This window comes from Callithrix jacchus, chromosome 5 (genome assembly GCF_049354715.1).
Source record: "Callithrix jacchus isolate 240 chromosome 5, calJac240_pri, whole genome shotgun sequence".
In the NCBI taxonomy this organism is placed as follows: Eukaryota; Metazoa; Chordata; class Mammalia; order Primates; family Cebidae; genus Callithrix; species Callithrix jacchus.
In genome coordinates, this window is record NC_133506.1 from 141,562,037 (window position 1) to 141,589,395 (window position 27,359).

Sequence of the window (27,359 nt, forward strand, 5' to 3'; positions counted from 1 at the left end):
ATTAAAAACATGGTAGGAGAGTCTATTCTCTATAACAGTGTCTTTCTCCCCGACTCTCACATAGACACATATATAGACAGAGAAAAAGAAACCCAACACAGCCTGGGCTAGAATGGCAGCTAATTAACACAGTTTGTGTATATACATATATGTATATATATGAGAATGTGGAATTCTTATAGTTCATAAAATCGGACATCCTGGTCTTGACCTGGTCTGCTGTAGCACGCAGAGGCCCTTCCTGAGTGTGGGTGTGTGAGGTGTGGGTACCACACGCCAGCAGGCTGGCTATAACTTATGACTCTTGAATGGGTAATGGCTCTTAGTTTATGCATTTCTCTTACAGGAGTGTAATTTTTCTTTGCTAAGAAAATAAGTTCTGAAAATAAGTAACAAGGTAGTTCATAAGTTTTAAACCTAAATTTTAGGTAGACTATAAATATATTCTGTAAATATGTAAACAGAAAATGGTGGGAAATGAGAGTGGGAAATATTACTGGTACTGGCAGAATCTACCAGGGCACTAGACAGATACTATTAAATGGTCATGTCCCACGGGCCTCCTTACTTCACAGCACTTGACAGTCTAAGGGACATCAGCACTGCATCAGTGGAAGAAGCTGGAAGGGGATAATTCAGGCCTCCTAACAAGTCCATTGTTTATGTGGTGGGGTCTTACAGGACCCATGGAGCAACACTGGGTGAAGGACTGTGTATGCGTATGATATGGTTTGGATGTTTCTCCCTCTGAATCTTTTGTTGAAATGCGACCTCCAATGATGGAGGTGGGTGGTATTTGGATCATGGGGGTGGGTTCCTCACAAATGGCTTGGTGTCCTCCTCACAGTAATAAATGAGTTCTCACTTGATGAGTCTCTCAGAGAATATTTATTAAAAAGCACCTGGCACCTTCCCCTTCTCTTCCTCTCTTGCCATGTGGCACACCTGCTCCCCTCTCGCCTTCTGTTGTGATTGGAAGCTCCTTGAGGCCTCACCAGAAACAGACGCTGGCACGATGCTTCTTGTACGGTCTGCAGAACCATGAGCCAAATAAACCTCTTTTCTTTATAAATTACCCAGTACCCAGCAACAGAAAACAAACACAGGGTACCACTGGCCACTCTGTACAGAGACTTTCATACTCCTTCCTCTCTCTGACCTTGTATCTCCTCATCATCCACCCTGCTGCTTTGTAACGCCCCACTCCACACAGAAACACTCATTCATGTTCCGGGCCAGTTCACAACCATTACAATGTTGTCACACACAGGGCCCGCCCCTCCCGCCTCATCTCAGGGTCCTCAGTGAGCTCACGCTCTTGAATGTTTTTGTACATATGTGTGTCTGCCTGCTCAGGAGGCTCCTTCACTTCTGAGAGCATTTCTCACCATAATGATAATCTTCACATCCCTGCCATCACACTTGAGACACCACTTTGTACACAGTAGGCACTTAATAAAGTTTAACTGTTTTTAAATAATCACAGACGTTTGTAAGGCTAGGTTAGTTGTCTTATGACTTTAAGGATGAGAATGATGGTGTGTTTTGCTTTCCAGCATTGTTGATTTCTCCTTGAACGTTGGCAGTCCCCACTCTTCTGGCCTAAACCTCAGTGTGATCTTGTTCTCTCTCCACACCTGACTTTTGTGGTGGGGTGGGGGTGATACTGCACTTTTGACCACTATTTTCTAATGACCCTCGAGTCTGAGGTTCCATGTTCACCTCTGTCCCAAGCACTTGCCCCTCTTGATCTCTCCACCAGACATGGCCACCCATATCAGCACGGGTTCCTCATCATCCGCTCACCAGCCCCCGCTCACTCCACTCCAGATTTTGCTCAGTGATGCTACCAAGTTCTCAATAACCTGAGCTGGAAACCCTGTGTCTTTTGAATATGCCTCTTGTTATTTTCAGTGATTCTTCCGCATGCAGAATGAATCGTCTGATTTTCTGTGTAAGACTCCTTCGCATCTTAAAGATGTGCCCTTTACATCTCTTCGGCAGTACGTTCCAGGCCCCTGGTAACCAGCTCCCCGGAGCCTACAGGGGCCCTCAGGCCCAGCACAGTCATCTTTCTTCTTTCCTGGAGAACACCTCACTCTCTCCTCTCTCCCTGTCTTTCACCGTGTGCAATGCCATTTCTGTGAACATTTATCCAGCACCGTTCTGCTCATATTTAAGACATCTGGCTCCAGGACTGTTGTACCTGTTCCCCATTCGATTTTCTCTGGGTCACCAAGCTCTTTCTTTACACACCTGCAGTAGCAGGGGTTTGCTGTGGCATAGTTACCTGTTTATGGCTCACGCCTCTGTTAGACTTAGTTCTCCTAGAGGAAGGACTGCGTTTTATCACCCTTATGTCTACAGCATAATTATCGGTTAGAAATAGAAGCTTTATTCATTGAATATATTTGGTAATCAGCACCTAAGACCTTGGTAGCACATCATTCATCTCATCGCACCAGGGACAGAGAAGGAACTGTGTCTAGTCTAGGCTGCTGTGACAAATTACCACAGACCCGGTGGTTTGAACATTTAATTTTTGTGGTTCTGGAGGCTGCAGGTCTGAGGTCGGGGAGCCCGGGTGCTGCTGACAGTGCTCTTTCAGGTGATGTCCTCACATGACCTTTCCCTGGTGCCTACGTGCAGGGAGAGGTTTCTCATGTCTCTTCCTCTTTTCCTAAGGACACCAATCTCATCAGGGAGTCTCCACCCTCATGACCTAATCTAACCCCAATTACCTCCTAAGGGCCCCGCCACCAAATGCCATCACACTGGGGATTAGGTTGCCAGCATATGCACTTTTGGGGGGCACACTGGGCATTAGGTTGCCAGCATATGCATGTTTGGGGGGCACACATGTTCAGTCTACAGCAAACTGGAAGCTCTGGGCACATGCTCTCTGTGAGCCCCACACTCTGTGGTTTGGATCGGACTTGAATCTCCTTCTGTTTTGGGCCACTGAGTTCTGCATTATGCCTGTGAGCAAGAGATATCTGGCCTCCTGCCTTTCAGCTTCCCGCACCAAGTGACTTGTGCCTGAAGTATTTCCCTGCTTGGTCCTGTCGGAAAGGAAGCAAGATGGCACAGTTTAGACAAAGTGGCATTTGAGATGGTAACTGAAGAAGGATATCTTTGTTTTTAGAAGCAGAGTTTTCTGTCTGTCCTCCAGGCTGAAGTGCAATGGTGCAATCACAGCTCATTGCAGCCTTGACCTCCTGGCACAGGCCATCCTCCCACCTCAGCCTCCCAAGCAGCTGGGATTACAGGTATGTGCCACCATGCAGGTTGTTTTGGACTGGTAGAATGTGGGAAAAGGACCTTTAGGCATGGAGAAAATCATGTGTGAAAACATGTTGATGTCCAGGAGTGAGGAGAGTAGATAAAATCAGTAGCAGATCACTAGGAGGAGAGGATGAGATGAGGCCGGTAGGACAGTGTGCCTTTCCACAGAAGACCACCCCAGCTGGCTCACAGATGGCTTGACTCTGAGGAAAGAGGGCAGCTGGGAAGGATGAATCTACTGCTGATGTTGAGGTGCAGTTTTTCCAAGCTGTGTCAGGTGGCCCGCTCAATGAGCTCCATTCAGCCGCAGCTGGATAAGTGGGCTGCTTCACTCTCTGAAATGAAAATGCTTAATCAAGGTTTTGACTACCAAATTTTGATCAATGGTGCAGTCCCTTTGGTATAATTGTGGATTATCAAATACCTGAAATAAATGATTAATTCTGGGCTGTGTTTTATTTAGAGCCTAATGACAACATCTAACTTCCTGAGTGAGCTCAGACGGAGACAGGGCAGCAACAAGCACTGACCACCCAAGCTCAGGTGGCCAATCCATCGGTTCTCTGTGCATTTCAACTTCTTATGCCCGCCTGCTGTGCCCGACTTCATACAGAGCTCAGCGTAGTGTTTAGCACGAAAAAAATGATGACATTTTGTAATGAGACTTTCTGGCCAGCAGTTAGTGGTGGGAAAGGAGTGATGAACTCTCTGGACAATGAGACACGATGTCAGATGTTCTCTTGTCAATTTCAAATCTCCACAGTGCTGATTGCATGTGCTGTGTGTTTGTGTGTGTGCATATATGCACGTGTGTTTAGTGTGCACATTCTGTCCTGTATAATCACTTTGAGACTTTGCAGGGCAGGCTATTTATGAAGCATACAACTCATAAAGTCAATGTTAAGCCCTAAATGTTAAGTCCATGCCAACTTAGATCTTGGCCTGCTGCAGAAATGGAGAAATGAGTACCACGTGGTGGGCTTACATCATGAAAGGCCATGATATGTGCTACACATGCATGGTTCTTCCCCTGGGACATGTCCAGAGCATAGCAGGTACTGGCTCTGTAGAAAAGAGTTTCACTTGGTCAGGATAGTGTCAAGTAAGTTTTACCTGAAAGAACAGCATTCTCTCCTTGGGCTAAACCCGAAGTGCCGAGACATTTCCTCCTGTAAGTCTGGCTAGCCCTGCCATGACGATTTTCTTGTGGTGGCCTTCATTTCTGTGTGCGGAGGGATCTGTTTCACGATGACATGTGTCCTTGCTGCTTCAGCGTGGTGCAGTCATGGAGCACTGGACCAGGGAACACTGGGATGGAAGAAATGAACTTTGCTGTCTCCCATTCTCGGTCAGACTGTGGTCCAGAGGTACACAGCATTTTCAGCCGCAGCCACTGCCATAGCCAGGTGCAACCCTTCATCCCCACTTCCCAGGCGAGAAAACTGAGGCCTGAAGTGGAACAACACCTCATTATTATGCATCATGGAGGTGTCAGAGAAGGAGTGTGTGTGTGTGTGTGTGTGCGCACACGTGCATGCGCACGTGTGTGTGTCTGTGTATATCTGTGTGTTTCTGTGTTTCTGTGTGTTTCTCTGTGTGGGTGTCCATGTCTGCGTGTGTCTCTGTGTTTGTCTTTGTATGTGTCTGTGTGTATGTCTCTGTCTTTCATGTGTCTGTGCATGTCTCTGTGTGTCTCTGTGTCTGTGTGTGGCTCTGTGTGTGTGCACAGACACATGTGCGCTTAGGGGCAATGTAGGAATACGGGCTGAAAGAAAAACATTCTTCTTTTCACCTGAAGCCTGTAGTGAACATCCTTCATTGGCTTCCAGAGCAGTCGGCTGTTGGCTGTCCTGCAGTGGGGACAGCCTTGGATGGAGAGTGCCATGTGCAGCTCTGCGGAGCCATGAGCGCTGGCTCAGACTTTGGACACATCACATGTCTGATGGATTTGGACCTGCTTGTTTCTGTAATGAAAAAAACATGCTGCTTCTCATGGATAATAACTTTTGACTTCCTGGACAGCTCTTTTGCTTTGTTTACTTTAGCAGAAAGTATTCCACCCTTTAAAAATATTACTCGCTCTTTAATCTGTTTTAGAGTATTAAAAATACATCAACGTGTTTATATTTAAAAATGAGAAATGTCAAAAACATCTTTATAGCATCTTTCTTTTAATCTTTGTGTAAAGGACTCTGGGGGTGGGGAGTAGCTTCTAGGTTATGTTCAATTTTGTTCATTTCTGAAAAACTTGATTTCTCTGTTAAGGATTCCGTGCCTTTAGTGTTGGACTTACATTCAGGATTTTAAAAAGCCATATCACATTTCTTTCATCCCAGTAGTTTGAAGTATATGTTAATATAATATTAGCCTCTTTAGGATTAAAATTCATTTGCTCATGATATTTAAATCTGTAAAAAGCGTTAAACTCTTTTAATGATGCCACACTCTCTTGCACGTTTTAGTTTTGTTTTTAGCTATTTCGAACATAACTAGCCATTTTCCACTGTAGAAACCTGGGACGATCTTTATCCCGGGTTGAGTCAGAGGCACTCACAGCACATCCAGAGGTGCTGAAAAGAATCTGAGTGACTAATCCCCTCCTTTTGTGCCAAATGGTGAGAATTCACCTGTGTGTCCCACTGCTTGGTGACATGGAAGAGAAATGGCCTTTGCTGTTGGTAATTTCAGGCTGCTGCTCACAGGAGCAATGACCCTGTAAAAGGTTTTCAGCTCTTGACAATGTAAACAGACAGAATTACTGGCAAGAAAAAAAAATTCTACCTTTGAAACAGTCAAGAGCTTTTCCTCTTTCATTTGGAAGTAATGATTGGAGCACTTTGAGGAGCCACAAATGTACACAAATTAGTGATGCTTTGTAGTTTTTGTGTGGGAAAGCATTGATGACACTTTTTCTCTCTCTTAATCTTATAGTTCTATTCTCTCACAAAAGCACATTAAATAAGATAAAGACCTGGAATACTACGCAATGAACGCCAAAGTGACTAAAATGAAATGAAAAGATATCATTAATTCGTAAAACTTCTACATTCAATCAAGCAGAATTGCAGAGACATATCTGCAAAATAGTCAAGTTAATATAATGGAAAGATCTAATTATCTGCAGCTAGTTACCCCATTAATGTTTAATGCCAGCCATAAATCCGTTCATTTATTAGCAATGAGAAAAAGAAATGGAAATAACCATGAGGCTTTTGGCCATTGTGCTGACTGTCGCCTGAGACTGAGAAACTGTTCAAGAGTGGAGAGCATTTCTTCTTTATTTCCACCTCCCCATCTCCCTCCAGACCGTCAGGGCCTTGGGAGAGACAGTAAGTGTTCTTTGAATGGATGCATTGGAATTCAACGGGTTTTCTTGTTCATTTCATTTCCTGCTACACAGGAAAAGTCCTCCAAGGGTCAAAAGGATGCTCAAGTATAGTCACCCAGTGTCATTTCCCCTGGCAGACTCATTTCTCCTGCAGGGCTTCCCAGGGCAGCTCCTCTCACCTATGATGCTTGTTATATGGAGAATGATGGAGAAAGGGCTCCTGGAACCACCCATCAGGTAAGTCTTCTTTTGCATTTGGACTTTGAATCTTTAAATTTGGTTTGCCTTTACAGCTGAGAGGTCGTGGTATCTCTGGTTTTCTTGAACTAGACAAATAATTTCAGACATTATTTGGTTTACTAATTAATTGTCCCCTGAGACCAGTTGTACATAAGAGAATGCACTGCCCATCTCTGTAAACGATTCCCAAAGTAAATTAGGAGTCTAAGTTGGGTCCAGAAATAGATGACGTTACTCCAGCACTTATCATTCTAGCCTTGGATGGTCTTGTTAATCCTCACGCCCTTCTGCCATTCCCTTGCTATTGCGTCCATAAAGCTGCGCAGGTGTTCGCCTAGACTGCTCTTGCTGGGTGTAATTTTTATGATGCCTGTGGTTTTGACATTGTGAAGTATTACTGATGTGTCGTGTAAGACAGGATCCTCTTCAAGTCTTCCTTCGCCGCAGGTAGGTCATGCCGATTGGATGTTTTATATCCTATCCATTTGCACTACAGTTGTCAAAGCTATTTTCAGCCTGCAGAATCCTACCAAATTCACAGTGTGGAGCAAGTTCCCATGGCTGCACTTATGAGATAATTATTTGCTAATTTGAGAACTGAATAGTAAGTAAAAAGAATTTCCTTTAGGATTCAAAACAAATACCTTCATATCAGCCGGATATCTGCACTGACATTCTCTTACAATGTCAAAAATTGTGGAATGTTTTAAAACTATTTCAAAAGGTCTACCTTTTAAGTCCATTGCTTGCAATGTTGAATAACCTCATAAACTCACAGCATTAGAACATCAAAGCAAATGCTACCCATTTATCACTATAGTTCAGGCGGTGAGCACACAGACCGCGCTCCTCCTTGGTGCCCGGGGTAGGTGATGGATGAGTCACTGGGAAGGATGTCAGAACAGCCACCACTTAGCCAGAGGCAAGAGCTTCGTAGACTAAGAATCAGATCTGGCAAACCCAGATTCTGGAACAGCCTGTTTAATTCCAATTCCCCATAACTTAGACTCAGACTTGTGACGGCAAAAATTTAGCACCAGCAGGCCTACAGAGAGCTTTAATACTGGAGGTGTATTTAATGTTTATGAGTCCTATATAATCCAGAGAACTTGTTTGTTCCTTTTAAGGTGGTACTGCTCATCTACTTCAAAGGCTAACTAAATTAAAAAAAAATGACTAGAATTGCTAGCCATCCTTCATTACCACACACTTTATGGAGGCATGCAGAGTAATTTCATTCGCTTTTACTTCAGGGACTGTTACTTACCTATGTCCCATTTCATCTTCATTCTTTCAAGTTGACGCCCAGATCTCCAGATTAAGTCTTATGAGCATGATACAGTTTCCCAGGTATCTTTCTTCTTAGTCCACTCCCCTAACTTTGGGCATGGATCTGTAATTCCAATTAATCTGCACACATACGTGAATACCTCTCTCTCTCTCTCTCACACACACACACACACACACAAACAGACACACACACATCATACATATGTCAAAAAGATTGAAGGGAAATTGATCAAAATACTAAGAATAGCATATTGTGTGGTAAGAATATGGTCATTTTTATTTTTTATGTTTTTTCATTTTAAAAATTCTTTAATAAACATTAACCAATTTATTAGCAGAAAGATACTATTAAAATGTTTCTGGGGAGATTCACATTTATAAATTGTGAAACAAGATCTGTATGTATGTATGCATACACATCCCCCCAGGTATATGTGTACATCTTATCTTTTGGCCATCTACTGCACAAGTTGAAGGATAAAAATATCTGCTAAGAGGAGAAATTTTACTTTAAAGGATAGGTGTCTTAATTTAATACTATATTTCCTGCTATTAAGGTGCCATCAGTTTTTATGGCATAACAGCATTTGGGGTATGACTAAGAAAAACCCTTTATGATGCCCTGTGGTCATAAACACCATTTTAATTACAGAAGAGTTAAAATGTATGTTTTAGAATTTGTAAAATATGAAATAATCCCTGTCTTACACAACTTCAGAAAGCAAATTGTTAGGGAGCACCATCCAGGTTATTTTGTAAGGTTAGGGCAACCTCAATATCAAATCCTGACAGATACTGCAAGGTAAAGAAATTGTAGATCAGTGTTTGTCAGGAACATAGGTAGACCCTTCATTAAGTTTTACCAAACTTCAGGGAGTAATATTTTAAAAAGAGAACGATGCATAACGAACAAGTGGCATTCATTTCAGCACTGTAAGTTTGGTGCGACATCCGAAAATTAATCAGTATAATTTGCCACAGAAAAATATAATCAGCTAAACAGATGAAGAAAAGGTACATGACAAGATTGTTTATGAGTAAAAAACACACTTTTTAGCCAACTAGGGAAAAGACAACTTTTTTTTTTTTTTTTTGAGATGGAGTTTTGCTCTTGTTACCCAGGCTGGAGTGCAATGGTGCGATCTCGGTTCACCGCAACCTCTGCCTCCTGGGTTCAAGCAATTCTCCTGCCTCAGCCTCCCGAGTAGCTGGGACTACAGGTGCGTGCCACCATGCCTAGCTAAGTTTTTGTGTTTTTAGTAGAGATGGGGTTTCACCATGTTGACCAGGATGGTCTTGATCTCTTGACCTCGTGATCCACCTGCCTTGGCCTCCCAAAGTGCTAGGATTATAGGTGTTAGCCACCATGCCCGGCCCAATTTTCTTAATTTTATAAAAAGTGTCTACAAAAATCCCACAGCAAACATGTACTTGATTGTGAAATGTGGAGTGCTTTCTCCCTTGGATTTGGGACAAGACAAGGATGATTGATTTTATCACCCCTGCTCAACATGGTACTGAAAGTTCTAGCCAGCACAAAGAAGTGATAAAAACAGATAAAAAGTATGAAGTCTGAAAAAGAAATAAAATTGTCATTATTTGCAGATGACATGATTATGAGTTAGAAAACTCAGAGGAGTTTACCAAAAATGAACCTACATAATTTAATAAATAAATTTTAAAATGTCACGATACAAGGTCAACATACAAAAATCAATTATGTTTCTATATACCAGCAATGAACAATCAGAAAATGAAATTTAAATATGCCTTTTACGATTGCATCAAAATAATTAAATTCCTTGGAATCAAAATAATAAAAAGTTAAGACCTCTACACTAAAAACTATAAAATACAAGCTGAACATCCCTAATCTGAAAATTTAAAACCCCAAATGTTCCAAAATTCAAAAGTTTTTGAATGCTGGTGTGACAAATGGGAAATTCTACACCTGACCTTATGTGATGGGTCACAATCGAAATGCAGATGCAGTTTCCAGCACCTCCAAGGGAAAAAAGACACTCCCAGGCCTGTTTAGCTGCAATGTGTCTCTTCTGCACATGCTCCTATTCCCCCAGATGAGCATGCCCACAAAGGGTGACAAGACTGCCCGTGTGCCGGCTGGATGCACCAACAGTAGGTTCCTCATGAGGCCCTATATGGGGCCAAGACCTGTGTGCATCACTCACTGTGTGTTTTTTTGCTTATTCTCTGCACTGTGGTGTAAAGATGTTGAAAGTGTCAAAAAGGACTGCAATTACCCCTCTGGGTAACAGTGGTAAGAAAAAGAGGAAGCATTTTTATTTCTCTGTAGTGCAGGAAGTCAAGCTGTCAGAGAAACTAGATGGCAGTGTCATTGTGAATCATCTTACAGAAGAGTGAGGTGTTGGAATGGCCATAATATATGACCTGGTGAAACAGGGTAACCTGTTGAAGTTGTATGTTGAAAAGGATGAACAGAATTAAGAAAAATAGAAAAACCATACATATGACAAAAAAATGGAAGAACTTGATGATGTATTAACAGAATGGATTTGTCAGTACTGCAGTGAACACATGCTGCTTAATGGTGTGTTAATCATGAAACAAGCAAAAATCTATTGTGATGAACCGGAAACTGAAGAGAACTGAGACTATTCAATAGGGTGGTCACAGAAATTTGAGAAAAGACACAGCATTACATTTTTAAAGGTTTTTGGTGATAAAACATCTGCTGATCATACAGCATTGGAGAAATTCATTGATAGGTTTGCCAAAGTAATTGCTGATGAAAATCTGGCCCCCAGAACAAGTCTATAATGCTGATGAAAAATCTCCACTTTGGTGTTATTGCTCCAGAAAAACACTGGCTACAACTGATGAGACAGACCCTATAGAAATTAAGGATCCCAAGGACGGAATAATTGAGCTGGGAAGTGCTAATGCAGCAGGCACGCATAAGTGTAAAGTTGTTAAGACACACAGAAGCTTGTGTTCTCTCTATGTTCAAGGAGTGACTTTCTGGCCAGTCTCTTATTACGCTAATAAAAAGGCATGGATTATGAGGGACATCTCTTCTGACTGGTTTCAGTAACACCTTGTTCCCATAGCTCCTGCTCACTGCAGGAAAACTGGGCTGGATGATGCTACAAACTTTGTTATTCCTTGTCAGCTGTTCTGTTGCTCCTCCAGCTGAAGCTGTCATCACAAAATGTTTATAGCATGGGCTTTTCCCCAAATGTGACTTAGTTAATTCAGCCATATGACCAGACTATCCTAAGATCAATGAAGAGTAAATATAAACACACTTTCTGGGGCAGCATGCAAGCAGCAGTGAACAGTGTGGGTGGGAAAGGAGTCCAGCATGAGGGCGCTGTCAGTGCCATTACCAGTGCTTGGAACACAGTGACTCTAAAGACACAGCCATGCATGCCTAGCACAACCCCAGCCTGGACTAGGCTCGGTGTTGATGAGTGACAGAACGGTGACTTTGGATTCCGTATATCAACTGAGAAAAAATGATGTCTGACCTTATCACATATGCAAAAACAGGCCTTCCGAGTCCATCAGCAAGCTGGAAGAAGCAGGTATCAGAGAACGTAGAAAACAGGCTCCAATTGTTCACTCATTGACTGGTAGCAAAATAGCTGACATGCTTCTGAATCAAGGTGATCACAGCAACAGTGACGATGAAGATGCCATTGTTAAAAGTGCAGAAGACATGCCTACAGAAGACGTGGTAAAAACGTGTGATGAACTCATTGAAGACCTACAGTGGTGTGTGTCCATAGCAGAACAAAAAAATCAAGTCGGTTTATAAAACCAGAGAGACTTCTAAGGTAAAAACTGCTGTTAATGAGGCAGATGACTCTGAGGAAAAGTTTTGTAAAAGCCACCCTGCAGAGTGCCTCCTCATCCCTAGAGGACCCCTTTCTTGGTCCCTTAACTGCTTCTCATGTTTCTTCTCAGCTATAAAAATAAAACACAGTGCATAATACCTGCCTAATCAAAACACAGCACTGTAGGTGAACACTTGGGGCCTGTCGTTGTTTGCAGATGATACAGGCCTTCTGGTGATACCATGGTGCTATTGCATTGCTCTGAACATATTATTTTTCTACTGCATTAATGATATGTCATATATTTTACTGTCAAGTACTTATGTGTGAAGAGGAGTAAGAAACTGATTGCTTACTGGTAGCATCAGAGTCAGGAGCGATGGTGATGGCAAGTACAGATCATTCTCACAGGTGGGGAGGGAGTGGCATCTTTGCTTTCTGATGGGCCAGTGTGCACAAACTTTGTTTCATACACAATATTATTAAAATATTATGTAAAATTACCTTCAGACTATGTGTTTAAGGTATATCTAAAACATAAATAAATTTTGTGTTTAGATTCGGGTCCTATGCCAAAAATATCTTATTATGTATACGTAAATATTCCATATTCCAAAAGAATCTGAAGTCCAAAATACTTCTGGTCCCAAGCATTTTGGATAAGGGATACCCAACCTGTATTGCTGAGAGAAGTTCAGAAAGACAGAAGTAAATGAAAAGATACACTATGCTTATGAATTGGGAGACTTACTGTTATAAGATAAACATATCCTTCAAATTATTTGTAGATTCAATGCAATATTTATAAGATTTCTATAATTCTATAAAAAATTTCCTTACAATAAAAATTTCTATGCTATAGAAAATTTTAATTTTTTTCTATAAATATTTCTATTAAATGTTTTATAAAATTCCTATAATTCCATTAAAATTCCCAGAGGCTTTTAATTTTTTGATAAAAATTGATAAGTGTGATTCTAAAATTTAAATGGCAATACAAAGCATTTAGACTAAGCAGAACACTCTTGAAAAAGAAGAGCCAAGTTGGAAGAATTGCACTTCCTGGTTTGAAGACATACTATAAGCCACAGTTAGAAAATTAATATTGCATGAATATATAGATAGATAAATACATATATAAAACAGAATAGAAAGACTAGAAGTAGAATCAAGCAGATGTGGTAAACTAATTTTTGACAAAAATTTGAAAGCATTTTAATGGAGAAAGGAAAGTCTTTTCAGCAAATGGTGCTGAAACAGGTGAATAGTTGTATGAGAAAAACATTAACCTCTACTTCATACACAAAACCTAAGTCTAAGTGGATCATAGAACTAGTCATAAAAGCTAGGCTCATCAGTCTTCTAAATGAAAACATAGTTGAGACGCCAAAGCGGGCAGATTGCTTGAGCCCAGGAGTTTGAGACCAGCCTGGGCCACATGGGGAAACCCCATCTCTACTATAAATACAAAAGTTAGCTGGGCATGGTGGCATGCATGGTGGTGCATGCCTGTAGTGCCGCCTACCAGGGAGGCTGAGGTGGGAAGATTGCTTGAGCCTGGGAGGCGGAGGTTTCAGTGGGCTGAGATCATGCCACTGCACTCCAGCCTGGGGTATAGAGTGAAACCCAGTCTCAGAAACAAAGGAATAAACAAAACAGAAATAAAGGAATAAACAAAACAAAACAAAAAATAAATGAAAACATAGGAGAATATCTTCATGACTTTGTGGTAGGCAAAAATGTCTTGTAGAGGACATAGAAAACACTACCTAGAAGCTTCATAAAAATTGAAAAACCCCCACTGGGCTTCATAAAAAATATACCTGCTTGCTCATAAACGTCCTGTTAAGAAGGTCACAGGCAAGGAGAAAACGTTTGCAATACGTACGGCTAACAGGACCTGTATCCAGAAGATGTAATGAATTATTACAAATCAGTGATAAAAAAGAAAATCAATAAGAACAAGCAAGAGATTTGAAGCAGCACATAAAAAAAAGGATGTTTGAATAATCATTAGGTACATGAAAAGGTGCTCAACAATCACAGCCATCAAGAAGATGTGAATTAAATTGCAGTGAGATACCACTGCACACACAACTGGAGGGGCTAAAATCAAGAGACTGTTAACATCGAAGCTGATAAAAATATGGGTCAGCCGGGACTGCGGGACACTGCTTGAGGGGCTGCCAAATGGTACAAACACACTAGAAAAGGAATACATTCTTACCAAGCTGAACATCCATCCCAAAGTCCCACTCTTGGATACTTAGCCAAGAAAAGTAGAAATATGTCCGTAAAAAGCCTTATTTGTAATGCCCTCAAACTGGACACAGCCCAGATGTCCATCCCAACAGGAATGGATCATCAAATTGTGGTGTACCCATGCCATGACATGCTACTCTGTGAGCCAATGGAAGGCTACTGAGAATGTTCAAGAAAGTGATGAGTTTCAAAAATGTTGCGTTAAGTAAACGGTATTGGAAACGAAATAGAATTTTGTTTCAATCACACAATTACATGCAATTTCATTTATATGTCATGCAAAAACAGGCAAAGCAGCTATGGTGACAAATGGCAGAAAATCGTTCCTGGGGGCAGAGGGGCTGACAGAGGGGCACGAGGGACCTTCCTGGGGTGATGGAAGTGTTCCATGTCTTGGTTTGGCTTGTAGTTACATGGGCGTGTGCAACTCTCAAGGTTCATTGAAGTGGACACTGAAGTAATTCGTGTACAGTATACCTCACTATGCACATTATAAATATCTTTTTTCCCATCTATCACTATGTAACCCATTCATCTATATGTATGTAGGTAAACCAGTTCTGACTTTTTTTTAAAAAAGGAATAAATGCCGCCCAGTGTATTTTGAAAGATGTTTGAGTACTGCTGGCTTGTTCTCTGTAGTACCACATGGTGAAGAGTGATTGCAGCACTGTTTACAATAGCAAAGACCTGAAACCAACCCAAATGCCCATCGATGATAGACTGGACAGGGAAAATATGGCACATATACACCATGGAATATTATGCAGCCATCGAAAACGATGAGTTCATGTCCTTTGTTGGGACATGGATGAACCTGGAGACCATTATTCTCAGCAAACTGACACAAGAACAGAAAATGAAATGCCACATGTTCTTACTCATAGGTGGGTGTTGAACAATGAGAACACATGGACACATGAAGGGGAGCACTACACACTGCGGTCTTTTGGGGGGAATAGGGGAAGGACAGTGGGGGGTGGGGAGTTGGGGAGAGAGCATGGGGAGAAATGCCAGATATAGGTGAAGGGGAGGAGGAAGCAAATCACACTGCCACGTGTGTACCTATGCAACTAGCTTGTATGTTCTTCACATGTACCCCCAAACCTAAAATACGATAACAAAAGAGTGGGGAGCATTTTGGCAGGAAGCAGACTTTAGCATTTCTCTCTCACTCCTTGTTAGCGGTTTCCTTCTGCAAATTACATGCACCCTTTCAATACAGCCTTCTCACCTGTAAGTGGGAGTATTCGTTTCTACTTTCCAGAGTTGCTAGGAGGAGAAACAAGGAAATGCATGTTAGAACAGTGATAGGCACAGAGCAGACAATGGTGGTTGTGGGAGAAGTGGTGCCGATAGTGGGGTTTTAGGAGTTGACCCTGCACAGGTATTTCCTCAACCTTTTTTCATTTCCTAGTAATCTTTTACTCATTGAGCTGTAACTCAAATATTCTTTCCTCTGCTCTACCTTCTTCTAGCCTGGGTTTGCCTGCATGCTCAGATTTTGCAATTTTTTTAAAAAAAACTAGATCACGTTGTCCACAATTATCTGTTTCAGCTGTGTTTTTCCATTAGACGTGCATATATGCAGTTCAGAGATTGTGACGTCTTGCTGCCCCAGTGCCCAGCTCATTTTTGTAGAAACATAATAAACATTCATGAATTTGCATTGAATGAAGAACTCTTACACGTGCTTCCTGGGATCAGCTGAGTCACTCATGGCAGTCTGGGGTTGGCTAACGTCATCTGAGCTGTCTAATATCCTAAGTCCTGGTCCCTCTTAAACTGTAACTCATCACATGTATGGAAACGAGGGCCCTGCTTAGGTTAACACAGGCAATTGTCTTCTCTAAGCATTTGTATTGTTACGTTATTTAATATTACATTACTTCCTTAACCATAGTCTAACTTTTTTCAGTAAGAAATAGACAAATACATATGAAAAATATCTTTGAACATATGCTATGGGAGAGGGAAAGAGTCAAGTAATTTCTGATACATCCTACATTTATACTATAAAACCTCAACTACTTCCTACTAAACAGTTTCCTAATTTAGTAAAGTGAACTGGCATATCCCTATTTTCAATTTCTGTTTCCTCCTAAACACCTGTGCACCATTGCCCCTTATGTATGTGCTGAATCTAGGAGACACAGGAGGCAGAAACCTTCTTGCCTTTTGTCAGTAGCAATTGAGTGTTTCATCACCATTACCAAAATGGATTGATATGATGCACCTGTATCTTTCTTTAAGGAACTGCTAGTACAAGTGTTATATCACTCCATTCTTTTTAGTAACTCCTCAAAGAAGGAAGGGGAGGGAGATGTCATTTTGCCTATTGCTAATGAAGAAACTAATTTAGTGACAGAAGAAGCAAATGGATTCCTACCATAAGTGAAGCATTAACGTTTTGAGGATGACACAGAATTTGTGGAAGAACAAGGCCGAAACCTTATGAAGTGGTATGAAAATTTTAGACATTTACCCTTGTAAGCAAATTTTATAAAGATGTTACTTGAAATGAACATGTTTATTATGAAGATAAATACATGAATTAAAAAGTGTACATTATTAGGCCAGGCATGATGGCTCATGCCTGTAACTAATCCCAGCACTTTGGGACACCAAGGTAGGTGGGTCAGGAGTTCAAGACCAGCCTGGACAACACGGTGAAACCTCATCTCCACAAAAATGCAAAAATTAGCCAGGCACGATGGCAAGCTCCTGTAATCCCACTTACTCAGGAGGCTGAGGCATGAGAATCACTTGAACCCAGGAGGCAGAGGTTGCAGTGAGCTGAGATTATGCCGTTGCACCTGGGTGACAGAGTGAGACTCCGTCTCAAAACAAAAAAACAACAAAACTCCAAAAATATACATTATAAACCTGTGTAAAGTCCATATTGTCTCTCTCCAGATTCACACTCATGGCTTGCCCAACATGCTCCAAATAAGAAAGTCAATCAAGATGGGGAATGACGTGGTTAATACTAACGGGACAAAATCCTGAGGTGGCTCCTCCTTTTCAGGAACACTATTTCAAAGAGGGACTCCTAAAATTCTTCTGACCCCTCATTTTTTCTCTGAGGAGGTGAAATTTCCATTTTGCTGGGAATGGCATAGATTGAGATGACATGATCTCCATGGTTCCCAGTTGCACTGCTCCAGGAATTTCTTTCCATGCACATCAGATGGCTGGCATTTTCCTATTTTATTGGTCAATGCGTGGGTTGGGTTATGTGAAGACTGGTGTGTCAGGGTCACCCTGAGAGGCAACTGAGAGTCTTTAGAAATAGCGACTGTGACCTAATGTGAGAATTTAACAGAAGATGATGAAAATTTAACTGTTATTTTATAGGCCCAGAGGGCTCAGGAGATCAAGCTGCAGAGACCTGCAGATTCTGTGCAAAAGTCACTATGACATATGGATTTCCTCCGCACAGGGCATTTATTCCACACTTTCACTTGGTGTCTAGAAGAAGAAAAATATTACTCCTCTGAATATGGAGAAAGCACATAACTAAAGTTAGAGAATGATGAGTTTTTAAAAAGAAAATGAGGAAGTGAGAGTAAGTAGCGTTTAATATAAAGTTTATATTTTCTGATTAATTCCATTAGCCTCCTTGGTTCGAGCTTACCAAGAAGGCATCACTTCCAAAGTGAGGGAGCCACTTCCCTCCGGAGTAGGAAGGCGTGCTGGTTCGAATCTTGCCTGGGGAACCATGTGTTGCCCACCTTGATTCCCCTGCTGTTCCAATTAGATGGCAAGAGTTTTTATTCCCAGTCCAAAAGAGGGAGTGAGAGTTCCTTCTCAGCTGTGAGGCAGCCACCTTTCACATCAGGGTGATTGCCCTAGAGCCTCTCACTGCATGCATGATTGCTGATCATAATTGGTGAAACATCTTACGTAGTTATGTCATTTAGGATGCTTAAGGGTGATTAAAGAACTGGTGGCAGCTCTGTTGCCCCCAAATCCTTATTAATCACCTCTGTAGTGATGGCAGACCAGTCCTGGGTGGAGCAATGACCGTGGGCCCTGAAGTGAGCTGGTGGCCTCTTTTTAAAAAAATTTTCTCATTGTACTTTAGTTTCTGGGGTACAGGTGCAGAACATGTAGGATTGTTGCATAGGTACACACATGGCAAGGTGGTTTGCTCTCTCCATCCCCCCGACACCTATATCCTGCATTTCTCCCCATGTTATCCCTCCCTGACCTCCCCACACTCCTACTGTCCCTTCCTTGGCCCTCCTCAACAAACCCCAGTGTGTGATGCTCCCCTCTCTGTGTCCATGTGTTCTCATTGTTCAATACCTACCTATGAATGGGAACATGCAGTGTGTGATTTTTCTGTTCTTGCGTCAGTTTGCAGAGAATTATGGTTTCCAGATTCATCCATGTCCCTAAAAAGGACACGAACTCATCATTTCTTATAGCTGCATAGTATTCTATGGTGTATATGTGCCACATTTTCCTTGTCCAGTCTATCGTCGATGGGCATTTGGGTTGGTTCCAGTTCTTTGCTATTGTAAACAGTGCTGCTATGAACATATGTGTGCATGTGTCTTTATCATAGAATGATTTATAATCTTTTGAATATATACCCAGTAATGGGATTGATGGGTCAAATGGAATTTCTATTTCTAGGTCCTTGAGGAATTGCCACATTGTCTTCCACAATGGTTGAACCAATTTACACTCCCACCAACAGTGTAAAAATGTTCCTATCCTCTCCACATCCTCTCCAGCATCTGTTGTCTCCAGATTTTTTAATGATTGCCATTCTAATTGGCATGAGATGGTATCTCAATGTGGTTTTGATTTGCATTTGTCTAATTACCAGTGATGATGAGCATTTTTTCATATGTTTGTTCGCCTTATATATATCTTCTTTTGAAAAGTGTCTGTTCATATCCTTCTCCCAATTTTGAATGGGCTTTTTTGTTTTTTTCTTGTAAATCTGTTTTAGTTCTTTGTAGATTCTGGATATTAGCCCCTTGTCAGATGGGTAGATCGCAAAAGTTTTTTCCCATTCTGTTTGTTGCTGGTTCGCTCTAATGATTGTGTTGCCAAGAACATAAGTCCCCTCTCCCCATTCCCTGTTTTCTGTCTCAGCCTTATTCTTATTAGTTTAACAGCCACAAAGGAGTTGGAATGAAAGTCTTTGGGATTCTAGAAAACTTCACAAGATCTAGAAAGAAGAGGTTAAGAAATCCTAGCTAGGAGAAGAGAATTCTGTTCCCAGTTTGTTCCATGTTAATTAGCTCATTTTGAAAGCTTGTGAGGAATGTGAACAGACATGCTCTGGGACTGCAGGATTATCGCTTTGTGGGAGGGAAGGTGTGGTATGGGAGCCCCTAAGACTCCTGTGCTACATCTGGGAAAGGATCCTCACCACTAAAAAGAAGCCTGATATGTCTGTTTTCCAAGGGGAACCATCTCCATTTCTCTACCCAGGTGGATTTTCTGGGAGGAAGGGGCTTCAGAGGAGTCCTGTCAATGAGGAGGGAAAACCGGCAGGGAAGGGGGTGGTATTTGGAGGTTCGGATCAGGCTGAAGCCAAAGCTTGGGTCTGGGAGCAGATCGGTCAGATGAAAGGGCAAGTGAGTCAAATTTTCTGCAAGGAGCAGAGGAGACAAGGAGACCAATGTATTTTGGAGGGTGTGGCAAAGGAGCTAAACAGAGGAAATGAGAATCTACATGTAGATCTACGGCATAATGGGAAGCCAACTACAATACGCCAAGGATGGGCTGGCATTTTCAGGATAACGAAAGCCACTTGATTTTATAGTGATTTTGAAATAGGAAAAGTTTTAAATTAGAGAATAGTCAATCTCCAGAGCCATTTGATTTTCTTTCTGGCAGCTTATTCAGAGTTGGTCTGACCAAATATTACAGCAGCCTCTCTGTTTTGAGCCAGGGCATGATTAAATGACTTCGTACAATGGGTTTTAGCTGTGTAAGTTGCCAGCCTGTCTCAGGTGAGTTTATTAAACTGTTGCTGCACTGGACTTCCTTTCCTTCATCCCCGAAGGACACATGTCACTGTGGTCACAGGATAGCTCTCACTGGTCAGGGGACTGTGGCTGTCTGCTGTAAAAATGGCATGGGTTCTGCTGTCTCTGATAAGAACCCACAGAAGAAATAAGAACTTGGCACGGGAGTAGCTCACAATTTGATATTTTTAGTTTAAGGAACTTTTTGGCAGACCTTTTGAGATCTGTGTACCTGAGTAGTAGTTCACCTTCCTAAGACAACTTGAAAGTTTCTCCTTTGATTCTGCCACCCAGAATAAACTCAACTTTTCCATCAGAACCAGCCAAAGAAGCCTGCTTCCCAGCTCCTTCTGGAAATTCACATTCACAAGGGCTCCCCTGTGGGTCTGTGTTGCTGTGGGCCAGCTGGTGTCTGAGCAGGTAGTGGAGGTCACGCTGAAAACTGGTGTTCCTCTCGATACCACGTGGCTGCAGTCACATGCAACCATTAAGTCAATTTCTGCTAGGTCTAAGTCATGTGTATGATGCAAAGATGTATAAAACATGGTCCCCGTCCTTGATTTCCTTACAACCTCATTGGAAAGGCAATTCATTGACACCGAGAAGGGCAGCCAGACCAAGCAGTTGTACTGTGTGCTCCACGAGTGGTATCACTCAAAGCAGCTATTTAGCATTTTAGAGATAAAGCAGGCACTGAGGCTGAAATGCTTAGAGAAAGACACATGGAAGAGACAGGATGGGACCTGGTTTTAAAGAACAGGTTCTACTGGAACAAGTAGAGAAGGAAGATGCTCCCTGTCAGGGCTGGGATGGGAATGTTGTGACCCAGTGTGTGGGTCTTGGATAAGAAGTCAAGTGCCACGAGGAGAGAAGGAATGGTTCTTGAGGCCCTGGGAATCCATCCTCCTCCTAAGACCAACCCATGGAGGGGAATCCGCAGGGCTGCAGTTGAGAGCTGGGCTGTTTGTCCTGGAGTTTGTGAGCCTGGGGAGCCCATGAAGGATCTTGGGCAGGTGAGTGATTTGAGCGCGGTGCTGGTCAGGACAATTTGGAGTCAGGATGTCAGGAGGTTGCTGTCTAGAAGACCTGCTAAAAGAACTGTGGGGCTATAATTTCAATATCAGCCACAGTGTCACAGCCTCACTGGTCACTGTGAACTTGATCATCACAGAGTCTCTCTAGCCGTTCCTGGTAAACATTTGGGATTTTGAGATCTGAGCTCCTTTCTCCCAGTTTCTGCTCTTTCCTCTACTACTCCCTTCTAATCCCTCCCTGCCCCTGGATTTTAACTGCCCCATAGGCTCCTCAGCAGCCCCCGGGAGCTAAGTTTTCTCTTTTCAGGCCTGGAAGGTCTAGAAGCTGTGCCAGTTAGTGCACCTTGCTGAGTAATTTCTGGGTCTCTGCCATCTTTTTATTCTTTTAAACCCACTATAAATCAGAATGTAAAAAGACATTTAAAAATTTACCAAGGTGAATAATGTGATAGAGATTTGAGTACTAGTGGCAATTGGGAAAAAGAAACAAGCTTACTGATTAGAAATGATTTATCCTCCACATTGAGCAATTTATTTTATGCTATGTATTCTTATAAAATGACTAATTTTTTGCTATGTGTATTTGTTTTTTAATCTTCATTTTTAAATAAAATATTGTTTGGCTTCCATTGTGTTCATTTTTATAACGAGGCTGCATTTATGGCAGGAGATTCTGTTTTCCATTTTTTGTAATGATAGAAAGTTTCTTTTTGAAATATTTAAACCAAAATTTAGTCTATTTAGAGTAAATTGTTAAGTAATAGTACATGATACATAGCATATGGGTTTGCCAAAATTGTAACACACTTAAAGGACTGAAGTTTATAAAACACTGCTCTAGAGAAAGTAGACTGTGCAGTCCCTGACATCTGCTACTGAAGATGATGAAAACTGACTTGCCTTCCATTCCACCAATAAGATCCAAGAGGATAATGGATAAGCATCTGATACCTCTCACTGAACCAGGTGTCTCATCATCCGTACACTCTAAGAAACTTCAGGACAGGGACCGGATCTTACTGAGTTTGTATTTAACCTACAACCCTCTATCATGAGGGCTGCTTATACTAAATACTAAATGCATTTTTGCAAGAGGAGTGAATCTGTACATTTGCGTTGCCGTAAGAGCACTTCTAGACAGCTTAATTTTGTGTTTGTTTACTTATTCTAGAACTATCAGGCTATAATTAAAGAAATGTTGCCAATGAGTCTAGCTTGTCACAAGTTTCAGAAGAATGAGATGACATGGGTGCATGGAGCTGATTGGTGGGTTTGGGTTCCCACAGGGTAGCTTGCTGCAGCAGGTGTGAGGAACTGTAAATAAAGGGCACAATTAGAGCTACCCGGAGGATGAGCCTGGCCAATTCCTACGTATCTAACATTTTCTTTCTTCTTGTAGAAGAAAAGATTCTTGGAAAAGAGACATAGCTTGTACTTAGTAACTACTGGAAAAATCATCACACGGAACCCTGGACGAGAGCCATTATTTCCAGTGGAAATATTGACTAGTAGCACCGCAGCCTATTGTAAAGTCTAGTGAAACATGAAGAAAAATCTTGCATCTGGTTTGAGATTTATCTTTGCTACCAACTCTGTCTGCATTTCTGGCTGCATTCTGCGATGGTTGTTCATGCAGGAGTGAGGGGCTACCTTAAAGGAGACTTAAAGGAATAATACATGGAGGAAATGTGGAGCAGGAGTTTCTTTTGCTATCACTATGACATATTAAAAAATTCTTTACTAAACACTTGGCAAAGGATAAGGCAAATATGAGCTTATTGCAATGACTTTCAGGGACTTTTTATTGGACAACAGTGCCTTGCCCTCCTCACAGTGAAATTCGTTAAATTGGGCTTTGGTATCATGTGTGTGACGTGTAATTGAACAATACTTTAAGAAACAGCTTTGCAAAGCCCATGGTGTTTGGGATGGCAACACTATTTAAGGTGTGGTTTATTATTTCTCAGTATCTTCTATGTGAAGGCCCATGGGAGAGTTACTTAAAGTAAATGCTGGGAACAGCTTTGTTCTTTTTGAGATACTGATTCAGTTTTGCTCTATTGGAAAATTCTTTCACAATTCTGTTCTCTATGTTCCCTCACAGCCTGACACACCATCGGTATAGGAGATTATGGCCTGCACGTAAGCAGTTTGCTTTCCCACCTGGTATTGACACTCTATTCTAATTGAATTCCCTAGTCCTGATTTTCGATTTTCAATTGTTATTTTACCACTTTATGTTATATATTTCTAGTTCACTGCTATTTTCAATTGTGGAATGAGGAACGATGTCTGAGGTGCTTGGGAATGGCATCCAAAGCAAGATCATCTCCTGGTTCTGGAAGTGAATATGGGAGTCAGTTTTGAAAATGCACGTAGTTCTTTGATTCCAACAATGCTTGTGGATGTGTTTTAATGGCTTCACTCAGTTGCAAGGCTCCTAAGAGTCTGTTTGGAATAACCAGTCTGAATGCCAAGAAAAATGCCCCATAATCTCAGCTTCATCTAGCAAGTGATCTTGGTGCTGGTATGGGGTTATTTGGCATTGGTCAGGAGTGCCAGGTTTAGAAACACTTCCTGGTGGTATCCGCTATGGAAAGAGACAGTTGATAAGGCTCCACAGCTCATCAGCTATTCCCTGCAAGCAGAAAATGCAGGGGTTCAGAATTCAGGGCCTCCTGGGAGACAGCATAGTGTGAATATTCAGAAGTACTCTCCCGTTCTCCAAAAATCTTTCTTCTTTTCTTCACTTCTTTCTTTCTCTCTCTCTTTTTTTTTCTCATTATGAGCAGATATTTTTATTATTCATTTTTGGGAGAATGAGAGAGAAGAAAACACTGCTCAGCCACCTCCCTGATCTCTTTGTTTTGAGATGCTGTTGCTCTGAAATGAGCCCTTCAGAATTCATTGACAAATGGGAAATCTGGGTCTCAGGAAGTGCCTTTTTCTTTTTTTTTTTGGCTGCAACAACAGAAATTTATTTTCTCACAGTTCTGGATGCTGGAAGTCTAAGATCAAGGTGCAGTCAGGGTTGGTGTCACGTGAGGCCTCTCTTGCTGTCTCATAGGGATACCTTCTTGCCATGTCCCTTCATGGCCTCTTCTCTGTGCATGCAGAGAGAGATCTCTGGTGTCTCTTCTTCTTCTTCTAAGGACACAAGTCCTATTGGCTTAGGGTCCCACCCTTACTACCTCATTTAACCTTAATTGCCTCCATAAAGACCCTGTCTCCAAATACAGTCACACTAGGGGTTAGGGCTTCAACATATGCATTTGGGGGGGACACAATGCAGTCCATAACAACAAGCTTATGTCACTGATGTTAATTTGCTCTGTCATTCATTCCCCATGTGAGACACAGAGCTGAGCTTGAAACCCAGCTTTCTCCATATCAAAGTGCTGATTTTGTTGTTGTTGTTGTTGTTGGTTTGTTTATAAATCTTTTTATTCATATCTTTCATACCGAATCATTGTGTGTCAAGAGCCCCCACAACTTTTTTATTTTTCCTTTTTTTTAATTGCATTTTAGGTTTTGGGGTACATGTGAAGAACATGCAAGATAGTTGCATAGGTACACACGAGGCAGTGTGATTTGCTGCCTTCCTCCCATTCACTTATATCTGGCATTTCTCCCCATGCTACCTCTTCTCAACTCCCCACCCCCTGCTGTCCCTCCCCTATTTCCCTCCGACAGACCCCAGTGCGTGATGCTCCCCTCCCTGTGTCCATGTGTTCTCATTGTTCAACACCCACCTATGAGTGAGAACATGTGGTGTTTGATTATCTGTTCTTGCATCAGTTTGCTGAGAATGATGGTTTCCAGGTTCATCCATGTCCCTACAAAGGATATGAACTCATTGTTTTTTTATGGCTGCATAGTATTCCATGGGGTATATGTGCCATATTTTCCCTGTCTAGTCTATCATTGATGGGCATTTGGGTTGGTTCCAGGTCTTTGCTATTGTAAACAGTGCTGTAATGAACATTTGTGTGCATGTGTCCTTAGAGTAGAACGATTTATAATCCTTTGAATATATAGCCAGTAATGGGATTGCTGGGTCAAATGGAATTTCTATTTCTAGGTCCTTGAGGAATTGCCACATTGTCTTCCACAATGGTTGAACTAATTTACACTCCCACCAACAGTGTAAAAGTGTTTCTATTTCTCCACATCCTCTCCAGCATCTGTTGTCTCCCGGTTTTTTAATGATCACCATTCTAACTGGTGTGAGATGGTATCTCAATGTGGTTTTGATTTGCATTTCTCTAATGACCAGTGATGATGAGCATTTTTTCAAATGTTTGTTTGCCTCATGTATGTCTTCTTTTGTAAAGTGTCTGTTCATGTCCTTTGCCCACTTTTGAATGGGCTTGGTCTTATTTGTTTTTTTCTTGTAAATCTGTTTTAGTTCTTTGTAGATTCTGATATTAGCCCTTTGTCAGATGGGTAGATCGAAAAAATTTTTTTCCCATTCTGTTGGTCGCCGATTCACTCCAATGACTGTTTCTTTTGCTGTGCAGAAGCTGTGGAGTTTGATTGGGTCCCATTTGTCTATTTCGGCTTTTGTTGCCAATGCTTTTGGTGTTTTGGTCATGAAGTCCTTGCCTATACCTATGTCCAGAATGGTTTTGCCTAGGTTTTCTTCGAGGGCTTTTTTATGTTGTTACGTCTTATGTTTAAGTCTTTAATCCATCTGGAGTTAATTTTAGTGTAAGGTGTCAGGCAGGGGTCCAGTTTCTGCTTTCTGCACGTGGCTAGCCAGTTTTCCCAACACCATTTATTAAACAGGGAATTCTTTCCCTATTGCTTGTTTTTGTTAGGTTTATCCAAGATCAGATGGTTGTAGATATGTTGTGTTGCCTCTGATGCCTCTGTTCTGTTCCATTGGTCTCTATCTCTGTTTTGGTACCAGTACCATGCCGTTTTGATTACTGTAGCCTTGTAGTACAGTTTGAAGTCCCGTAGTATGATGCCTCCCGCTTTGTTCATTTTGCTTAGAATTGACTTGGCTATGCGGGATCTCTTTTGGTTCCATATGAAGTTTAAGGTAGTTTTTCCAGTTCTGTGAAGAAGGTCATTGGTAGCTTGATGGGGATAGCATTGAATCTGTAAATTACTTTGGGCAGTGTGGCCATTTTCACGATATTGATTCTTCCTAACCATGAACATGGAATGTTTCTCCATCTGTTTGTGTCCTCTCTTATTTTGTTGAGCAGTGGTTTGTAGTTCTCCTTGAAGAGGTCCTTTACCCTTGTTAGTTGCATTCCTAGGTATTTTATTCTCTTTGTAGCAATTGTGAATGGCAGTTCGTTCTTGATTTGGCTCTCTTTAAGTCTGTTATTGGTGTATAGGAATGCTTGTGATTTTTGCACATTGATTTTATATCCTGAGACTTTGCTGAAGTTGCTTATCAGTTTCAGGAGATTTTGGGCTGAGATGATGAAGTATTGTAAATATACGATGAAGTCATCTGCAGATAGAGACTATTTGACTTCCTCCTTTCCTAATTGAATACACTTTATTTCTTTTTCTTGCCTGATTGCTCTGCCTAGAACTTCCAATACTATATTGAATAGGAGTGGTGACAGAGGGCAACCTTGTCTAGTGCCAGATTTCAAAGGGAATGCTTCCAGTTTTTGCCCATTCAGTATGATATTGGCTGTTGGTTTGTTGTAAATAGCTTTTACTATTTTGAGATACGTTCCATCAATACCTAGTTTATTGAGGGTTTTTAGCATAAAGGGCTGTTGAATTTTGTCAGTGGCCTTCTCTGCATCAATTGAGATAATCATGTGGTTTTTGTCTTTGTTTCTGTTTATGTGGTGAATTATATTTATTGACTTGTGTATGTTGAACCAGCCTTGCATCCCCAGAATGAAGCCTACTTGATCATGGTGGATAAGCTTTTTGATGTGCTGTTGCAATTGGTTTGTCAGTATTTTATTGAATATTTTTGCATCTATGTTCATCATGGATATTGGCCTGAAGATTTTTTTTCTTGCTGAGTCTCTGCCAGGTTTTGGTATCAGGATGATGTTGGTCTCATAAAATGATTTGGGAAGGATTCCCTCTTTTTGTATTGTTTGGAATAGCTTCAGAAGGAGTGGTA